General features: G+C 36.0%; 1 pseudogene; it reads right to left on the bottom strand.

The window, feature by feature from the left end:
* Window positions 1-5,345: 5,345 nt before the first annotated feature.
* On the bottom strand, window positions 5,346-6,026 carry LOC122728871 (annotated as a pseudogene).
* Between the last annotated feature and the right edge of the window lie 2,569 nt (window positions 6,027-8,595).

The following is an 8,595-nucleotide window of genomic DNA, read 5'->3' as shown; positions in this document are numbered from 1 at the left end:
AGCTTGATAAATACTTTTTTTTTCATTTATCAGATATATTTGATGCACAGACTTTTCCCCCCAATTAAGAGTTACCCTTCTTATCCTGGCTACACTGATTTTGTTCATGAAAAAGCTTTCTAATTTTATGTAATCAGAATTGCCTTTTTCTATTTTATGATCTCTTCTATGACTTGTTTTGATTTTGCCTTGTTTGAAATTCTTCCCTTAATTATAGTTGTGAAAACTGCCTCCTTCCATTTTCCTCCAATTTTTAAAAAGATGTGACCTTTTCTGTTTAGTTTGCATATCCACTTGAAACTTATTGTGGTACATGTTATAAGATGCTGGTCTAAACTGACTTAAAAAAACCCTACTTGCTTATTTTCCTACACATTCATGTAGAAATAGAAGTCCTTCCTTAAGTAGTTTGGATTAGTCAAACAATGGTCTGCTGATTTCCTGTTTGTTTATTTTCCCCCCTCATTTTTACTTCTCTAATCTATTCTACTAATTTCCTTTTCTGTATTTTGACTAGAATAAAAGTTTCAATAATTACTGTTTTATAATATAATTCGAGGTCTCTATGTGCTATTCCCCCTTCATCATTACTTTTTTTTCATTATTTCCTCTGCCATTCTAAACATTTTGTCCCTCCTAATGTATTTTCTTAGCAGGTTGATTAGCTTAGCACTAGATTTGTACATTAATTTAGATAGTGTTAAGTGTCTGAGGCCAGATTTGAACTCAGGTACTCCTGACTCCAGGGCCGGTGCTCTATCCACTGCACCACCTAGCTGCCCCAACAACTGTGATTTTTAAAAACTGAAACTGTATATATATACTCCTATACTCCTACTCCTAGAGAATTAGCCTGGGAATGCTAATCTAGCCCCAGATTATAGTATGGTCAGAGGTAGTACTTGAACTGACATCTTCCTGATTTTGAGGCAAGATGTTCATCTCTTAGGCAAGCTTGACCCCTAAACAATGACTGTTACTCCAATTATTTAAATAATATTCTTCCTTCATTTCTATTTCTTTCTTTCTTTTTTTTTTTAGTGAGGCAATTGGGGTTAAGTGACTTGCCCAGGGTCACACAGCTAGTAAGTGTTAAGTGTCTGAGGCCAGATTTGAACTCAGATACTCCTGACTCCAGGGCAGGTGCTCTATCCACTGCGCCACCTAGCTGCCCCCTTCATTTCTATTTCTAAAGGTTATTTTATAAATGGATTTCTACAGGTCTTGAGTATTTCTTAGTAGATTGTATCTCTAATATTTTATGCATTTTGTAGTTCTTTTCACTGGGATTTTCTTTCCTATACTTTTCTATTAAAATATTGCTCTATAGAATTAATGATTTTGTGGATTTGTTTTGCATTTTGATAATTTATTGATTCTATTAATTGTCTAAATTAGTTTCTTAGCTGAACAGATGATCATAGATTTAAAACTGGAAGGGACCTCAGAGGACATCAAATCCAAACCCTCTTTAAACAAAAGAGAAAACCAAAGTCCACAGAAATTCAATGATTTGACTAAGACATTCAGGCAGTAAGTGACACAGGATAGACTGAACTTAGGTCTTCTGACTATAAAATTAATGTTCTTTCCATTACATCACATTGTTGGGCTTTCTAAATAAACTTATCACGTTGTCTTGCTAATAGGGATGGTTTCATTTTCCCCTTACCAAGGTTTATTTCTTGAATTTCTTTTTCTTATTTTACTACTATCACTAGCACTTCTATACGACAAATACAGTAGGTAGCAGGACAATCCTTGTTTTACCCTTGCATTTATTGGGACAACTTCTAGAGCTTTCCCATTTCAAATAATGCTACCTTTTGTTTTTAGATGTACATAAAAGGAATGTGTTTAAAATGATAAATATTTCTATCTTATTTATGGTTTAAACATATAAATTATTACTCTATTTTGTCAAAGGCAACCATGATTTTATCCCCTTTTTTGTTTTTATATTTTTAATTTTTTTTTCCTAATGTCATTTCACCTTTGTATCTCTGCTATAAATCCAGCTTGTGAACAATTTAAACATTTATTGTGATAGTCTTGCTTGGTATAATTTTATTTGAAAATTTTGCATCAATATTATTGCTATTGTCCTCTTTTTTGGTTGTTATTACAATTACTATCTCATGAGGAGGATAGGAATAGTGATTACAAAAAAAGAGAGGGCCAAAGTAACATTTTTAAAGTGCACAGATGAGAACAAAGGGAAATTTAGAAGGAAGAAGATATTGGGTTATAGCCTCCACAGGATTTGTTTAATATTCCTGCCTTTTTGCATTTATTTGTAATTTTTCTGTACCTGAACACATAGTTTATTTTCATAAAGGTACCAGTGATGTTAAGAAATATGCATATTCTTTAATTTCCCATTAAGAAGCTGCCATATCTTTCAAATCTAAGTATTTTCCTTTTTGTTTTATCTTTCTGTTATAATTGTCCTTCACTATCTAAGAGGAATATTAAAATTTCCTAGAATTATTATTCTATTTTTTTGTTAATCTAATTCACTTCTCCTTTATGGATTTGGTGCTATGCCCTTTGGGATATATATGTACGTATGTTTTTTTAATTAATGAGATGAAGCAGGGGTGGTGTAGAGTTGGTCTTAGAGTCATGGAGATGTTAGGGACAATGGAATTTCCCTAAAGGAAATAAAAATGAAACTTTAATGAGAGAAAAAATTATTTTATGTTGAAGTGGAGACTTGATGTTTGAAAATGTGTCATATAGAAGAGGAAGTAAAAGGACAACTTTACAATTAGAGATTAAGATCTAAAGTTTTTTTTTTTTTTTCAAAGAGTAGGGAGCTAAATGCTCTAAGGAGAAAGAACCTTCCTGTCTTCAAAGGAATGATAAAGAGCCACAGAAGTCATCATGTGAGAGAGGTGTAGTGATAACTGGTGGTTCCTTGATCTAGAAAAGTGAGGCAGCTATTTGTTGATATGATGAAATCAGTAGAGAGTTCTTCCAACCCAAGAATTATTAGGATGGATGACATTCATCCCCTTCTGGTGATTTGTGTGAATACAAATGATCTTGCCAAAAGGAGCCAGAAAAGTATTGATATAGATTATGAAGTATCAGGCAATAATTAAAAGCCATAGGAACACAGGGGATAATAATAGCATCTATCTTCTAAGGTTGTCATGAAGATCAAATAAGATAATATTTGTAAAGCAGTTAGTACAGTTTCTGACATAAAATAGGTACTTAATATTTCTTCTTCCCTTCCCTACCTCCCCTCTCCCATACCTAAGAACGTGGTTTCTGTTCATTTTATTTGTATTTCTCTGATGTAACTTAAATATGGGCGACAAATACTTGACCATAGGTGGAAATACAACCCGATCAGCTAGGTGGTGCAGTGGATAGAGCACCAGCCCTGGATTCAGGAGGACCTGAGTTCAAATCCAGCCTCAGACACTTAACAATTACTGGCTGTGTGACCCTGGGCGAGTCACTTAACCCCAATTGCCTCACCAAAAAAAAATAATTAATTTGCCCAATATTTTCAGAGCTACAGATTGGGGAGGGAGAAGACTGCCAACATATATCCTCAAGCTAAATGTTAAAGAGAGTAGTGACAGTAAAGGAAGAAGAGTGGCAATTGAGACTCCCAAAAGTTCACAGAAAAGGAAACCCAAACAGGAAAGGAACCAACCATAAAATCTTTTGTCTCCAGTGTGCCTCCTAACACCCAAAGTTAAGACAATAAGCAAGAGGAATGCGGTGAGATAAAACTCACCAATCACTCAGTCACCAAGCATTTATTGAGTGCCTGGCATTGTGCTAAGTGCTATGGATACAAACAGAAAGAATGAAATAATCTCTACCCTTAAGGGTTTTAGGTGATAACAGATGGTTTGTGACTAGAATATAAATGGATGAGTATGCTTTGTGCAAAAGAAAGAGGACAGGTAAAAGGGGTGGAGGAGGGTAGCATTGTATATTAAGAAGGTAAATTCAAGTGAGGAAATAGGAAAAACAGATGACCTGAGTGTGATGTAGAGTATTTGGACACAAGTCAACAAAGGGAATAACAAAACTATTTTGTGATTGGAGCATACTATAGACCACCTGTACAGCAAAAGGAAATAGATGAAGAGTTTGGGGACCAAGTAATGGGCCAGGGACAGATGCATGATATAGTAGTAATGAGAGGAACTTTAATTATCCTGCTGTTGTTTTCTTTCGGCCGAAAACAGTATCTAAAATTTTCTTGGCATGTGTATCTGCTAAAAGGTGGAGGAACCAACAAGTGAAAATGCTATCATGGACATAATTCTCATTAACAAAGAGGAACTGGTTGCTAGGGTGAAAATGATAGGAATTCTGGGGGGAGTGGCCACTCCCTCCTAGAGTTTGTGATAAAGGAGAGGATATCTGGGCATAGTCTGTTGTATCCTAGATTTGAGGAAAGCAGATTTCAAATATGCACAAGGAAGATAGGTAGGATTACATGGACTGAAATGCTACAGGAAAAGTTAACCTAAGAGGGATATTCTGGAGAATTAAGTTCTAATAGGATATGTCTCCAGAGACTGATTTGGATTTACAGAGACCTCACCAATCACGGTTTTTTTTTTTTTTTTTGGCAAGGCAGTGGGGGTTAAGTGACTTGCCCAGGGTCACACAGCTAGTAAGTGTCAAGTGTCTAAGGCCGGATTTGAACTCAGGTACTCCTGAATCCAGGGCCGGTGCTTTATCCACTGCGTCACCTAGCTGCCCCTCAATCACATTATTTTTAAAAGAAATATATAGAAGATGGAAGCAAGGTCAGGGAACTAAAGTTGAGTATAAAAGCATTTCATGTTACTGCAAAAATAGTGCAAGGAATGCTCAAGCTCAAAATGGGCAGAGGTTAGTGAAGGAAATTATTACATTAAAAAAAACATTAACAACTCTATATTAGGGGAAAATGAGGACCAAATAAGGGCCCATCCCTTTTCTTGGGAAAGATGAAATGATAACTGGTAACAGAGGGAAGGCAGAACTACTCAAATCTTATTTTGCTTCTATTTTCTCTGTCAAGGAAAATGACCATTGCACTGGAAGTATTAGAACACAAATGACCTATAGGAGTTGATACCCAAAATAAATAAGGAAATAGTAAGAGAGTACCTAGCTTCTCCTGATTGATTCAAGTCACCTGGCTCACATACTTGAGTACTGAAGGAACTGGCAAATATAATTGCTCATTGTCAGTAATATTTGAAAATAGGAGAGGTATGACAATACTCTACTATAAATTGATTTTAATATCTTTTTTTCCAAGAATGAATATAGAGGTGAAGTCCTAATAAGTCTTCTGCTGTAATTGTGGATGGAATACATCAAAATCCACTCTGATTTTTTTCTAAATAGTCCTCCAGAGTAACTGTCTGAAGAAAATCAGGAAATGCTTTCACAGGAACACTTCTCTGGAAGGATCTGGCATGTTTTAAATGAAGATGTCCCTGGCTGGCAATGTCATAAATTACATCCCTTTCATTTTTATCTTTGTTCTTATGTAGAAAATCTTCTTGTGAAACACTATGCAGCATACAAATGTCCATGGGAAGAAACACCTTTTGCCTATTAATATGATGAAGAGTTGCTCTCAAGCACGTGATGATGCCTTGTACTTTCCCAGTATGACTTGCAACAGGGTCTGCATGAAGGTGTCTTACACCCAATACAGCTTTCTTCCAAAACTGCATTCACATTTGGCCAATTATTTTCTGAGAGACTGAATCTTTAACCTGAGTCAGTTCCACATTGAAGGCTCTCAGTGCAAAAGCAACGCTTTGAGCTTCTGCAGGCAGTAACAGGCAACATAAATGTCCTTCATAGTCTTGGTTCCGGAGCAGCTCCATGCAGTACAGGTCACTGCCGGGGGCTTCTGTCCGGAGGGACGTGGGCACTGGGAGCCCTCTCCCACGGGTGCTCGTGCCATAGGGCACGCGGCCACTAAGGCAGCAACCAGGGCCAAGGCGGAGTGGACCCCAGCCCAGTGTCAGAGTGGGGGCTGCCATGACACCTCTATGACAACACTGCAGAATAATAAAGATACCCATTTTCACAAAAGGGAAAAGAAGAATAGAGACTACAAACTCTTAAGTAAAAAAGAAAAAGTAGTGTCAACTTTAAAGTTCTCTATAAATGTTAGCTACAATTGTATGATTATTGGGCATGTAAGTAACTTCCTATCTATCCACTTTTGCACTACCTTACTCTGCAACACACACACTCTAGAGCAGGGCTTCTTAAACTTTTCCCACTTGCTACCTCTTTTCCACTGAGAAATTTTTATTTGACCCTAGGTATATAGGTATATAAAATAGGTTATGAAACCTTTCACTGTTGCCAAATTTTTTGTGACCCCCACATTCAGTTACCTGATCCCATATGGAGTCATGACTCACAGTTTAAAAAGTTTTACTTTAGAATGATACTCTCTTTCCTTTAAATGAATCAGTGGGATGAACATTTTCCTCCTCTTATGGGATGCGAGTGTGTGTCGTAGGAGTTTGTGTGGGGAATGGAGTCACCATAGCTGGACCCTCAAAGATAGCCTGTCACCTTGTTTGTGTTTTGAATATGCAGTGGATCGAAAGCAGCAGAATAAATGGGAGCTTGAATTATTTCAGCTCTCCAATGTTATTTCACAAGGTTTTTACCTTGTACCATGTTTCTGTCTTATATTGTTATGTAGATTATTTGGGGGGGTATATTCTTTTCTTTTTTTTGAGATTTTTGGATTCAGGGAGTTATGCTGAATATAACTACCCTGCCATCTTGCTAACAATGTGACCAAGTCCAATCTTTTAGGGAAGAAAAAAAAATTAACAAAAAACTGGGGCAGCTAGGTGGTGCAGTGGATAAAGCACTGGTCCTGGATTCAGGAGGACCTGCGTTCAAATTCAGCCTCAGACACTTGACACTAGCTGTGTGACCCTGGGCAAGTCACTTAACCCTCATTACCCCACAAAAAACAACAACTTTGTAGATAGAAAATAGCATGTATTTAACATGATTTCAGGTTGCTCCAGAATCTGTTACCTCTGCAGGTATGAATTCCAAATCATCCTTCTGTATTCTATAACAAACTACATAATATTTTTGTTAGTACTATCCATCCTTAATGCTTTTTTTATCTTATGTTAAAAATATTTGTGTTTTACCATTATTTCCATGTCATTTGCTTCTTCAACTATATTTTAACATGCCTTGCTACATTTAGTGGTTGGAAACAGACATTTTGATAAGTTCTCCAAATTCCTTATCTGCAGTCTGAATTTAAGTTCATCTGTTCATTGGAAAATGTAAATTCTTGCCACCAATGGGAAGTCATAGTCATTACCAATAATAATAAATTATAGTCATTATTTTTTAGCTAAAAAGTTGTGTGTCTGGGGATATAAAGTAATACATAATAATATTTTGAACTAAGGGTTAAGGAAATAAACATTATTGATCGACTATATAAAGTATCTTTTTTTTTGGGGGGGGGCAGGGCAATGAGGGTTAAGTGACTTGCCCAGGGTCACACAGCTAGTAAGTGTCAAGTGTCTGATGCTGGATTTGAACTCAGGTCCTGAATTCAGGGCCGTCGCTTTATCCACTGCACCACCCAGCTGCCCTTTATATAAAGTATCTTAAGCTCATGATAAGTCATTCCACTCATTTTACAAATGAAAAAACTGAGAATCAAAGAAATACAGTTACTTGCATAAAGTTAGATAGCTAGGGAGCATCAGTCAGGTCTAAAACTCAATCATTTGGTTCATCTCATTCTATAACATCACATCTAAAAGGCTCAATTCAACTATAAGGATGGACATATTTATTCTATTACAGCCACATAATGATGCACTTTTCAAATAAAGGGCAAATTTTTGTTTAGGGAATATTGTGTCAAGGATTTCCTGTTTCAAATTAAATGAAAACATGACATACTCCATGAACTCTCAATGGTGTTGTATTTTCTCCTCTCTACAACTCTGATATTATATTGATGTGTATATTCGTATTATGGTTTTTTATGTGTATACTTCAAATTATAGTTTTCACATGTCCGTCTAGGAGGTTATAATCTGAGACCACATAGTTTCAGCGTGTGTCTATGTATACACACACATATATATATGTGTGTGTGTGTGTGTGTGTGTGTGTATGTGTATATATATATATATATATATATATATATATATATATATATATATATATATATATATATATATACTATTCACACACATATATCACAATACTTCAAGAAATCTAGGGTTTCACTGATCTGGGTACATTCTCCATCAGTGGGAGTTTCAATCCAATCACAACTTAATAAATGGTTTCATAAATTGCTTTGGCCTAATCTCCTGGTGGCCAACCTTTAAGTGAAAAGGCTCTTCATATTTGGTTAGGCTGATGTTTCATTCTATCCATTGGCCTATCATCCACTGAAGTCCTTTTCTAATGCCTATAGTGGCATGGAAGTGACACTAAGTTCTCTAAGACTTTGATAGAAGAAGATAAGCTCTAGTGGGTACTATTAATTTGGAAAAGTTCTGAGAATGAATTGTATGTGTATTTAAACATAGACTG

Source organism: Dromiciops gliroides, chromosome 5 (genome assembly GCF_019393635.1).
Source record: "Dromiciops gliroides isolate mDroGli1 chromosome 5, mDroGli1.pri, whole genome shotgun sequence".
NCBI classification, from domain to species: Eukaryota; Metazoa; Chordata; class Mammalia; order Microbiotheria; family Microbiotheriidae; genus Dromiciops; species Dromiciops gliroides.
Note: the sequence above shows the minus strand (reverse complement) of the source record. Positions and strands in the feature narration are given on the sequence as shown.